This window comes from Pinus tabuliformis, chromosome 5_1 (genome assembly GCF_031772625.1).
Source record: "Pinus tabuliformis cultivar Carrire ecotype Pingquan chromosome 5_1, CPIR1, whole genome shotgun sequence".
Lineage (NCBI taxonomy): Eukaryota > Viridiplantae > Streptophyta > Pinopsida > Pinales > Pinaceae > Pinus > Pinus tabuliformis.
The window spans coordinates 658,142,596-658,156,265 of record NC_142305.1 but is presented as its reverse complement, the minus strand read 5'-3'; the positions used below and the strand labels follow the sequence as shown (position 1 = coordinate 658,156,265).

At 34.1% G+C, this 13,670-nt stretch overlaps 1 pseudogene; it reads left to right on the top strand.

Moving 5' to 3' along the window:
* The first annotated feature begins 8,851 nt into the window (after window positions 1-8,851).
* On the top strand, window positions 8,852-9,987 carry LOC149166713 (UDP-glucuronic acid decarboxylase 4 pseudogene; annotated as a pseudogene).
* The last annotated feature ends 3,683 nt before the right edge of the window (window positions 9,988-13,670 follow it).

The window sequence follows — 13,670 nt, the reverse complement described above, 5'->3', positions numbered from 1 at the left end:
ATCATCAACATGCCATCTCAGGTCAATTTCAAGCATAATATAATCATGCCTTCTTAGAGCAGGCATATCTCCAAGAGAGGTCAAGTGAAGGTATCCATTTTCCTATTCCCTTGCTCTCTCCATCAAGTCCCTTTGCACATCACATTTATTCTCTCACTCTCGTGGCTCTTCAAATAAATTTACGATGGTTTCTTCTTATTTTTCTATGGCCCCCACTTCAAAGTAAATTTTCAATCTAAGGTGTATTCATAAGTAATAGCCTTATACTGTTTACAATGTGAAGAAACTTCAAAAAGACCATCACTAAAAAAATAGGCTCGATCTTCTGAGTATTGTGGTAGTGGATTTTCCATTCTATTCTCTTTTGAATAAAAAGTATGAACTATCATCCACCATCCCACGATTCAATGCACTATTTTCCGTTGTGATATGGCAGCTGAGATTGCAGAGCAGCTCTCAAGGGTTCAAAGAATTCCGTAATCAATTATAATTTTTTTTTCCTCGTTTTGAAGTTGGGAGACCTGTAATGTAATTTCAACAATCTAATTCTGTAATCAATTAATTGGTTTTTCCTCATTTCAAAGTTGGGAAACATGTAATATAATTTAAGCCATATTATGAAATAATGTTCATGAGTAGCACAGTTGTGTGAAATAACTCTCATTATTTATTTTCTTAATATCTCATAACTAACGAGATCATACTTTTAACCAAAGGTTGCCAACCATTACCAGCAATGGGTTAATCAACCCATAAGATGATTCTTGATTCACTAAACAAAACAAATATATGTGAACGAAAATCCCTAAAAATATAGAATAACTCGAGATTTATTTAAAATTAGATTTATTAATAAAAACATTCGATATAAACAATTTTCTTATTTAAAAAAATTTTAAAAACAAAAATTATATCTAAAATATAAATTAACAAAAAATAATTACATCAAGATGTTCATTCTATAATCCAACATAGAAAATATGACTAATTTCTTTTTTATTTAACTTGCGTGGTTAACATAGATCTATCTGTGAACAACAGGTACATAAATAAAATATTTTAAAATATTTCATTGTGAACTATGTATATATTATATATGGCTGGAAAAAAAATTATGTACATATTATACAAAGAAATTTGTCAAAAGAAAATAAAACAATCTGAAAAAAAAATTAAAAAAAAAAATAGTTTTGTTTGAAATTCAATAAATATTTGTTGAAATAACAACTTTAAGTTTTGTAATACAATGGAAAATTACACATCTCTCTTTTCTCTCTATTTATAGAGATAGAATCAATATAATTCTATTTTAATGGTCAATTTATCAAGTGTGAATTAAATGACAAGTTTGTTTTTTTTCAAATTTTACACTAGCAGAATCTTAATGAAAATATAACTTGCTAAATATTTAGACAGAATATTTGATTGGTTATAAGCAAATAATAAAAGTAAAAAGTGTTTGCTCTAGAACAAAATATATTTAAACGAATGCATATTTGTGTAACAATTAATCAATATAGGGGAGTTTATAATAACATAGTCTTATAAGCTAGTCCTTAGTTATTGCTGATAACTTCACACTAGATTTAAGACTGACTAATACTCGGTATAAGCTTACCCAGATCTCTGCATAAAGACTTGAATATATGAAGAAATACATCAACATCAGAAAACTTGGTCCCTAAATTAAATATAATTAATTACTAGATCAATAATTAAAATAAACACATAATGTGATATTCAAACACAAAATTCATCAACATAACCTTTAACATCATTTTATTAGTCCCTGCCGAAGGACTCCAGGGACTATTAGTGATCGGTAGACGTTGACAATGCATTAATTTGGGTTTATGAATGAACGTACTGAGCCTTTTAACCAAAGTTTTATTAAAATTAATTGATCATACACAATTTTAGGCAAAGTTTCAGTTCGCACCTCTTATTGCTGGAAGTAATGTATGATTTATGAGATTGTAATTAAAAGTTAGCATAACTTACACGGAAGAGTTTAAAACATTTACGAATTTTAACTAATGCTAACTTTGAAGTTAGCATTAGCTTGAAACATTTAATGTGATGTTTTTTTTATGTGAACTTTTGTTTATACAATGTTATGGAGGAGTTGGCCGCCGCTCGACACCTACCTCATTTGGGCTCAACACATCTACTACGTCAACACCTACACCTGTCGTGGTTTGAATTCCTGCCTCATTTGCGCTCAACACTTGCATAAGGTGATCACTTCACTTACCTTCGTAAGGATTGAGGGGAAGAAATATGGGTTCTCCTTACCTTTCGTCCTGTGACGGTGAAAGGGGACTACTTACCTGAGCTCTGGCAGGCGCCCACAATGGTGGCTAGGGATCAACCTGATTTCCTTGTAACGGCGGAGCTGCCAAGTCCGTGCAATCCATATTCATTAGACAAGGATGAGCGCCCTAAGGTGCCCTACAACCACTTCAGCAAATACATTCCTGTTATTTCTCTCTTAGGAATTGCAGGGGAGGAGAGGGCCCATGTGATGGAGGAGGTGACCAAGGTATGTTCTGAATGGGGAATATTCTAGGTGGTTGATCATGGTGTTCCCCAGGAGCTTGTAGAGTCCGTGACTCAGCTCTCCAGGGCTTTCTTCGCCCTCCCAGCATAGGAGAAGCTCAAATATGACATGAGAGATGCAAATCGTGGAGGATTTGTGGTGAGCAGTCATCTGCATGCCGAAGCTGTTCTCGACTGGAGAGAAGAATGTGGAGAAATCTACACTTACTTCTCTTATCCCCTTCACTAGCGCGACTACACTAGGTGGCCTATCAAGCCCGATGGCTAGAGGTAGCCCCTTCTATCCCATGCATCCCTTCCAAAAATGATATTGTTTTTTGAGCAATTGATGGAGCAATTTATGGAGTCATACGAAAGCATGCAACAAAAGTTGTTGGAAAATATAAACATGTGCAGGACATAATGGTCGAAGTGGCTTGAAAAGGCAAAGAAATGGCACTGCTGGTCATAATTACTAATGACTAAAATCATAGATGTGGACCTCAAAGTGACAAGCCTCTATTAATGATGGAAAAGATATACACAACCGGAGAAATCTGGGTAAACGCTAAAGAACGACAAAATTGGAGAAGATAGATGGCTGGTGTGAGTAGGATCAGATCTCATGGAGCTGAAGCACGCACGTAGAGTGTTCCTGGTTGTGGAAATAATTCATAGTAGCATGTAGGTGCTAGTGTTTGATCACTAGAAGCTTGGGTCAAGAATGCATCGAGGCAAACAACCGCAAACTTGTGGTTGGAAATTGAGAAGCTGAGTCTCAATATGTAATGAAAAGCTTGAAGGGAAAGGAGAAAAAGGACAAGTGAGATGCAAATTAAGAGAAAGGAGAGGTGCTTTTGAATTAGAGAGTCTCTGCAGCGAACCCTAGTTGCAGATGTCAAGAATAAGAAAAAAACCCCTAGTTGCAGATGTCGAGAATAAGAAAAAAAGAGGTGTTTGGGAATCGACGTCGATAACAAGAAAACAACAAGAAATTGTAAACTATTAAGCTTGGTGTTCAGGAAATATTTAGGTTACATGTTTGAGATGAAAAAAGTACTTTCAAATCATAAGCTTATTCCCTCAATATAGCCTCTCGCATTCAGGGCCTAATTTATTAGCCTCTATTCTGTTTGCAATCTTACTCCGTGCCGACGTTCGCCTCCATCTCCCACAAGCCACCTCCAGTTGCAGGACACAAGCCCATCAAATGCAGTGACTGATATCAGCCCACGTGGAACAGATAAATTCAGTTGTTCCTGAAATGCATGAAGGGAGGTCATACCTACTTTTGAGGGAATCGCAAAGGCGAGCGAGAGGCTATTAGAGGAGATTGCTCACTTTGTTTATATAATGTTGTTTTCATGAATCTGTTTCTGGTTATTCCATAATCAATAACATCGATTTTGTAAGACGTCGATGAACTTTTAACAATGAGCATGCATCGTTGTTGTTTTCTCTGTATAGGTTTAGCGCAAATTAACTCACAAGTTTTAATTGTTATTGTTTTGTCTGTGTAGGTTTCGCACAAATTAATTCACCCGTTTTAATTGTTATTGTTTTTCTTGTGTAGGTTTAGCACAAATTAATTCACCCGTTTTAATTGTTATTGTTTTGTCTGTGTAGGTTTAGCACAAATTAATTCACCTGTTTTAATTGTTATAGTGTTGTCAGTAAGACTTTATTTTTTGTTGTGATATCAGATGAATACATGAATATATGTACCCAGATTTATGAATCTTTACATCATTATTCACATAGTCACGAGTTTAATATGTATATGTATGATTTGATTATTTCATTTTGTATATGTATGATTTGATTATTTCATTTTCCTTGCTGTAAGATCTATTTGCAGGTTTTTGTGTTTATAGGTTCTCATTGTTAGTCATTTGAAAATTTCTAATGTTTTCTCTGGCAAGTCTAGTACGTTAAGAGGTTCTCTTGCTATAGATTCTTTTTATGCTTATAGGTTTTTTTCCTTGTTTATTAGTTTGTACTAGCCATAATGGAAATTTCCTTGTTTATTAGTTTGTACTTGCCATAATGGAAATTTGGTTTCAGAGGACTCAAAACCAAACACAAAATAGCGGAAGAAAGAAAAAAAAATTAAGGTGGTAGTGAAAAATTCATGATTTTGTACTTCTCTTCCAGACATATGGATTGCATGTCAGTGAATTGATTACATGCCAGTGCATTGAAAAACGTTTGTAAGCAGAAGTTACACTGTTTTTAAAAATTATGTTTTTAAAATGATAAATTATATTTTACTTTAACCTTGTCATTGCCATGTGAATGGATCTTTACTTTATTAAATTAGTGGATGAATATCTTAATTTCAAATACAAACAAAAAGAATGAATTAAAATTAGTGGATGAATATCTTAATTTCAAATACAAACAAAAAGAATGAATTAAAATGAATTAAAAGCTTGCAAATTTACAAAACTAACTTTGCTTACAAACAAAAAAACAATTAGATTGATTTTTTTCCCTAACAGGTTTTCCTAACAAGGTGCATTTTCTAAAGACATTTATGGCTGCTTCAAGGCTCTTTGACACACATAGCAAACAAAAAACAATTAGATTGATTTTTCCCTAACAGGTTTTCCTAACAAGGTGCATTTTCTAAAGACATTTATGGCTGCTTTCAAGGCTTTTCTAAAGACATTTATGGCTGCTTCAACTTTTCTAAAGACATTTATGGCTGCTTCAAGGCTCTTTGACACGCATAGCAAACAAAAAACAATTAGATTGATTTTTCCCTAACAGGTTTTCCTAACAAGGTGCATTTTCTAAAGGTGCATTTTCTAAAGACATTTATGACTGCTTCAAGGCTCTTTGACACGCATAGCAGCTAGCCCCGACAGGGATTACCGCTACAACAATCGCTCCCTTTTTAATTTATATCACAAACATTAACATCATAATATTAATTTATAGCACAATCGAAAACATCAAAATATTCATTTATAGTTGAAGCAATAATATTTTAAGACATAGTTCATGACATAGAAATTATCATCACAATATTAATCTAGTACGGATGGCTGGGTAAGCCCCCCGTAGAGGCTAAATGTGTGGATGTTGAGGTGAAACCTGATCCGAGAATGTCTGGTTTCTCTTGTAAGTTAGCTTTGCAAGCATAGGAGTGGGGATTCCTTTTAAAGCAAGGGAGCAATTGTTGTCGTGTTTGTCTTTGTCTTTAAACCGTCTTTTGTTTTTTTAGTTCCAAATATTTTGTTAAGGGAGATTAAGAAAGGAAAATCTCATCGATTCGATTTGTTGTATTTATTGTAAAGTTTCAAAGCACAACCATTAACATCATAATATTAATTTATAGCACAATCGTTAACATCATAATATTCATTTATAGATGAAGCAATAATATTCTAAGACATAGTTCATGACATAGAAATTATCATCACAATATTAATTTAGTACGGATGGGTGGGTAAGCCCCGTAGAGGCTAAATGTGTGGATGTTGAGGTGAAACCTGATCCGAGAATGTCTTGTTTCTCTTGTAAGTTAGCTTTGCAAGCACAGGAGTGGGGATTCCTTTTAAAGCAAGGGAGCAATTGTTGTTAGTGTTTGTCTTTGTCTTTAAAGCATCTTTTGTTTTTTTAGTTCCAAATATTTTGTTAAGGGAGATTAAGAAAGGAAAATCTCATCGATTCGATTTGTTGCATTTATTGTAAAGTTTCAAAGATATCATTTGTCCTCATTAACAAAAATTTCCAAGGTATATTATTTTTATTAAAAATTTTGTTGGTTAAGTTTTTAAAATTATTTTAAATATTTTATATAATATTTTTTAAAATATATTATTGTAATTATATAAATTAAATGATTGACATATATTAATAAGCAATGAGTTAAAACTTATTTTGAATATATATATATATATATATATATATATATATATATATAGATATAGATATAGATATAGATATAGATAGTAAGTAAATAAATATATTTAACAAAAATTATTTTTCATCCTAATTTATATAATTCTTTGTATAAATTAAATTAAAAAATATATATATATATATATATATATATATATTTCTTAAAGTCAGCTTTCTATTTATATTTATGCCAATTCTTGTACATAATTTAGCTAGAAGAATTATCGATATTGTTAGGTTCAAAACGCTAGAGTTGTGATTTTTGCAAAAGTTTCTACAAAAATAATTATGTACCACAAAAGTTTTACGTGAAAGAATTATTGATATTGTTAATTTTTCTATCACTTTAAAATTGGATAATGAAAATTAAAAAAGAGAATAATGATTAATTGTATGATTTCTTAAATAAAATAATTTAATTTTTTTTTTTTGTGTAAAGTTGTTTATCTGACAGATTTTGTAGCATCTTCACCATGCCATCCCAGACCAACACATAATCATGGCTTCTCATTGTAAGGATATCCCCAAGAGAGGGAAAGTAAGAGAAGTAAAGTCAAATGAGTCATTGTCTCATCCCTTGCCCATTCCATCAATTTTGCTTTCACTTCACATTCATTCTCCAACTCTCATGTGCTTTCACAGTACTCTACGGTAGGTGCTTCTTCTTCTTCATCATCTCCTACTTCTTCTCCCTCAACCCTAGCTTCGAGTTCAGGTCTAAGCTAGTAGGTGTCGCAGAGTGAGGGAAATCTTCTTCTATTGCTACTTCCTCCACCCTAGCTTGAGGCTTTGGTAGAAGCTAGTAGGTGTTGCAGAGGAAGCGACATAGAGTGATATGGTGATCATAACACTAAGACCTACACAACACTACCTAAATCATTTCATTGGGAAAAAGGCACCAGGGCTATAGAGGATGTGTCCACATTGAAGGAATAAAATGGCTTAGATAATAGATATGTTTTCTATATACATAACTATGCCTAGCTAGATGCCACATTCACATGTGAGATATACTGGAGTACAATATCTTCAAGTCACATTGTTATATTGATCTTATCACATGCTAATTGTTATTTAATTTAACATAATATTTTTGTAGCATTGATGCATCCTATTGTATTTGTAATAAAAGAACATATTGTGTTTCCAAGATACTCTAACATGTTATGCTTCATTCCATCTCTTGGTTGTTGTTATTATGTAGCAATTGGCCATGGGATTCCAGATTGCAAGGCATAAAGCTGCAATTGTTGGAAACTTTTGCCCATATTGCATGTTATAAAAGTTGAAAATAATTAATATTATTTTGTATTAATGGAAAAATGGTTACACAAGTTGTAACGTATCTCCTTAGTTTAGGATTTGTTCCTAGAGTGTAGGAGTTTGGTTGCAACTTCCTGATCTCTAGTAAAGTACTTAATGATGTAATTGCTCATTTGATGTATGTAGAGTGTACGGAGAGAGTTCTCTTTGTTTGAGTGCAGTCTCCAGGTGCAGTACTCACCTGTGAGCTACAACTCCTTCTTTTTCAATTCAAGTCTGATTTTTATCTTGGTATCAGAGCACAGAGTAGGGATAGCCTTAATTTTTTTAGGATGCATCATTGATTACAGAACTGTAGTGGCGGTGGAGTGTACAGAAGCATTCGTAGAATCAGGTGGACTGCAGTAACACCTGAAGACAGGTCTCAGATGACTGATCATCTCTGAGCGGAAAATAGGGTTGGCGCGGTTTCGTCACGAACAGTCGCGCCATTTTTGAGCAGAAGAAAGGGTTGGCGTTATTTATTAATGAACAGTCGCGCCATTTGGTGCGATTTTGAGTGAGATAGTAGTGCCAGCACACCAAAAAGTGCTATTAGTGTGGAAAATCAAGCCTTAATCGCGCCAATTTCGTAAGAAGCGCCAGCCTCTTTCTCTTTGGAAAATCTGCAATTTTGCAGATCGGCCTTGCCCGGTGGTGGCACTTTGAAATTTCAGATATGTTCGGTGGCAGCAGATTGGATTTGCCCGGTGATGGCGCATTGGAGTTCCTGATCTGTTCGGTGGCAGCAGATCAGATTTGCCCAGTGGTGGCACATTGGAGTTCCTAATCTACTCGGTGGCAGCAGATCAGATTTGCCCGGTGGTGGCGCATTGGATTTTCTGATCTGTTCAGTGGCAGTAGATCGGATTTGCCCGATGGTGGCGCATTGGAGTTCCTGATCTATTCGGTGGCAGCAGATCGGATTTTCCCGTTGGTTGTGCATTGGAGTTCCTGATCTGTTCGGTGGTAGCAGATCGGATTCACCCAGTGGTGGCGCATTGGAGTTCCAGATCTGTTTGGTGGCAGCAGATCGGACTTGCCCGGTGGTGGCTCATTGAAGACTTATTCATCAGAGGATCAGAAATTTTATCAGTCCAATATGAATAACAGTGATGAGTACTCTCTTAAGCCAGAAAAGACGTGGTCTATTATCAGGCCAGTAGATTATTTGCTCGAGGAGCAGCGACTGCTTTTTATTTTGATAGGAATCACCATTGAATCGACTTTATTTATCCTTCAGCCTGGTATTTGGCTTCTAATGTTAATGAAAATGGAAGGTTTGTGCCCGACAAACCTCAACAGGTTATTTATGAGACTCCTATTTATCGGTTTGCTCAGTATCATTCGGGTTCGATGGTGAATTCGGGGGTTAAAGTGCCCCTAGGATTGAAGAGAAATTCCCTGTGAGTTGTCGTGACGGGTGGAACTGGCTTTGTTGGTAGTCACCCGGTTGAGAGGCTCATGGCAAGAGGTGACAGTGTTATTGTCCTCGACAATTTCTTCACAGGAAGGAAGGAGAATGGTTTGCATCATTTTGGAAATCCGAGGTATGAACGGATAAGGAATGGTGTTGTGGAAACCTTATTGTTGGAGGTTGATCAGATCTACCATTTGGCTTGCCCCGCTTCCCCTGTGCATTACAAACACAATCCTGTGAGGACTATCAAAACCAATGATGTGGAAATCTTGAACATATCCAGACTTGCCAAGCGTGTTGGGGCACATTTTTTGCTTACAAGTACTAGTGAGGTTTATGGAGATCCTCTTGAACAGCCTCAAACTTAAGCTTACTGGGGAAATGTTAATCCCATTGGAGTCCGTAGTTGCTATGATGAGGGTAAGAGAACAACGGACACTCTGACTATGGGTTATCATAGGGGAGCAAATGTTGAGGTTCAGATTACACGAATTTTCAATACATATGGTCCGCGTATGTGCCGTGATGATGGTCGAGTTGCAAGTAATTTTGTTGCTCAGGCTTTGCGCAAGGAGCCTTTGACAGTCTATGGAAATGGGAAACAGACACGAAGCTTCTAGTTCGTTTTTGATCTGGCTGAAGGCCTTATGGGACTTCTGGAGGGCGAACATGTTGGTCCTTTCAATCTTGGGAATCCTGGGGAATTTACAATGTTAGAACTAGAACAGGTTAAAGAAGGAAAGGATGACTCTAACAGTGATTGGCACATTCCATTGCTAATAGAAGAAAACAGTGAGGAAGATGGAGAGCAGGAGTAGAAACAAGAAGAAGAAGTAGCAGGAAATGTAATCAATAATGCAAGCCGAGAAAAGGTTGAAATAGACAGAATTGAGGTAAGTCCCCTACCAAGGAGATCAGGTAGGAAGACTCGATTATCTTCTAAATTGAAAGACTATGCATTAATGTCAAAGTTTTTAGACATTGTAGAATCTGCAAATTATGAGGAAGCAAGTAAATCTGATGCATGGAGGGCTACAATGTATGAGGAAATATAATCAATAAACGGAAATCATACTTGGGATTTGGTTGAATTTACCGAAGGTAAAACCCCCATAGGATGCAAATGGCTGTATAAACCAAAAATAAATGCAGATGGAAGTATAGAGAAACTTAAAGCTAGATTGGTAGCAAAGGGTTACTCACAACAAGAGGGAATAGATTTCAATGACAAATTTGCTCCTATAGCCAAATTAAACACCATTAGAATTCTAATTTCCTTAGCAACAAAACACAAATGGCAGCTACACCAGCTAGATGTTAAGTCTACATTTCTAAATGGTGACTTGAAGGAAGAAATTTATTTAGTACAACCTGAAGGTTTTGTGAAAAAGGGGCAGGAACATCTTGTGTGTAAATTGAAAAAGGTACTTTATGCTTTAAAACAGGCACCCAGGTCGTGGTATGAGAAAATTGACTCATTTTTTGTATAGCATGGCTTTCATAGGAGCTTGAATGATCCAAATCTGTATACCAAGTTTAATAAATAGAGGCAAATTATTTTGATTTCTTTGTATGTAGATGATATGATCATAAAAGGGAATGCTAACAATCTGATCAAAGAAATCAGATGTCACAAGTGTATGAGATGGAAAGACTCCGGACAAACCTTTCTTACTCAAGGGAAGTATGCCAGAAGCTTGTTGGAAAGGTTGAAAATGGAGCAGTGCAGATCAGCAGCAACACAATTACAACATAACTTAAAATTGTGTAGTGACGATGGTACTAAAGAGGTGGATGCTACCATGTACAGACAACTAGTTGGCAATTTGATATATCTGACTATAACTAGACTAGATTTGGCATATTCTTTTAGTTTGTTGAGCCAGTTCATGTCAGAACCACTTAAAAGTCATTGGGTCGCAGCAAAAAGTATGTTGAGGTATCTTAGTGGTACTAGTAATTATGGCATTTTGTACACTGACACCTCTGATCTCATTCTAGCAGGTTTTTCAGATTCCAATTGGGTAGGTAACTTGGATGATCGAAGTTCTATCACAGGTTACGCATTCAACATTGGATCCAAGGTCATAGCATGGAGCAGCAAAAAGCAGAGCATTGTAGCTCTGCTTCATCGAGAGAAACTATTGTCAAAAGAGATATGTGTTGAATATTGTGATAACATGGCTGATATTTTTATTGAGCCTCTTGGGCGTGTAAAGTTTGAATTTTTTAGATGGATGCTAGGAGTTTAGGATAATCCTTTCTCCATTAAGGGGGGGAGTTGAAAATAATTAATATTATTTTGTATTAATAGAGAAATGGTTACACAAGTTGTAACGTATCTCCTTAGTTTAGGATTTGTTCCTAGAGTGTAGGAGTTTGGTTGCAACTTCCTGATCTCTAGTAAAGTACTTAATGATGTAATTGCTCATTTGATGTATGTAGAGTGTACGGAGAGAGTTCTCTTTGTTTGCGTGCAGTCTCCAGGTGCAGTACTCACATGTGAGCTACAACTCCTTCTTTTTCAATTCAAGTTTGATTTTTATCTATAAATTATTTATTTAAAGGAAACCAACATAGGTAGTGATCCCAAAAACTAAAATTGATGTAAATTTTTAGCATTGTAGAACATTGACTACAAGATTCACACTAGTCTTAAATCTAAGAAACTTGTTATATATATTCACATCAACAATTTCTCTTTCACTCAAAGTGGTTTACATTTACCTTTAGATCAAGTAACACATCATATTTGTCTTCATTTATGCTCTAATTTACGGAGTTTCTTTTGCAACATTTAGTGCAATTGCTAGTTAATAAATCTAGCTAGAAGGGGAAAAAATCATAACTCCTTTGGAGATCAATTTTAACCTTTGATTTGTGTATATTACTAAAAATATTTTAAAATCCATGGAAATTAAATATCTACCATCCAGGTAATAATTCTTGATAATCAAATTAAAATTTTGGAAGGTATATTCCAAAATAGACATGTTGATAAGCATGTCTATTTTGGAATAGAGATTCCAAAATTCTAATTTAATTTAAATAAAGATCAGGTGGATGGTAGGGATTTAGAATCCCTAGAATATTTTAGAATATCTCCAAAGTAGTTATGACCTTTAATATCTTTTAATTAGACCTATTAATTAAGAAAAATCATATGAACAAGTGTCATATCAAATAAGCTACGTTTTTTTTATTGATAAGCCATGGAATTGGCCCATGGTATTGTAACAAATATTGTTTATAGATTAAGAGTATTCATAGTAAAGTGAGGATCAATATACTTGGATTAGAGTCATACTCCATGTTTTTTCAAATGCTTATATGTTGTTTTTATAATTAATTATAATGATTATAATAATAATGAGATAGGGTGGTTTAGACATCTAATATTTATAAGCTATGGTATTGGCCCATAATATTGTAAAAATACATTCAATTGTGTATATGTCTAACTTATATGTTAATTATTCCCATATTTAATAAGAATAATAATAATAGAAAATAAAGTTATAATTTCATTTTCTTTTATTTTTTAATTTTAACAACTTCATATATTTGAAATTGATTTAATATGTATATTTGAATTAATATAATTTTAATTAAAATCAAAATAATATATATATATATATATATATATATATATATATATATATATTATTTTTGAATACGAGTTTAGATCCATCTTAATTCTAGAACTACCAAGAGCATCAAATATTTTTGCATCTTAAGATATTAAGATCTCAAGAGACTTGATGTCTCTTAGGGTTTGGTAAATCTAAAGTTAAGACTGATCTGGGTTAGTTTAATTCCCCATTTAAATAGGTTAGAATATGTTAAAATAACTCGCCCTTTAAATAAGTTAGAAGATTTATTTTAACCTAGGGTTATCTCTATTTTATTTTATTTTGACATAGTCAAACCATTTATATAACATGATAAGATAGAATAAAATCTCTTACATCTTAAGTTGAAGAGTGCTTAGATATACTAATATATACTAATTTTGAAGAAATAAATATTTATTTGAAAAAATAAATATTTATTTGAAGAAATAAATATTTATTTTTCTTAAAAAAGTAGTTAAAAATAATAATAATAATTACACACATCTATCATAGACAATGGAATTAAACGCCTCCTTCAGAAAATAATTACACACCTCCATCCTATTGATCTAGCAAATGTGAATCACGACCCAACCAAAATTCCAAGAACAAATTTGAACTTGCACAGTATTCAGATTCATCGTCATTACCAATTGACATAACATCGAGCTGGCCGAGAAGAAAGTGAGAAGGCGGCATTCTGGTGACATTGAAGATTGCAATTGCAGTGGGAGGATCCTCGCCAAAATATCTCTTATAAAATTTAGAAATCTTTTGCATGAATCTTTGAGAATGCAATATTAAAAAAAACAAAAAATGTGTTACCCCCAAGAAGCATTGATGTGGAATGTGTTTCCAGATTCAGCGATCCAGAGATAAGGTGGAGT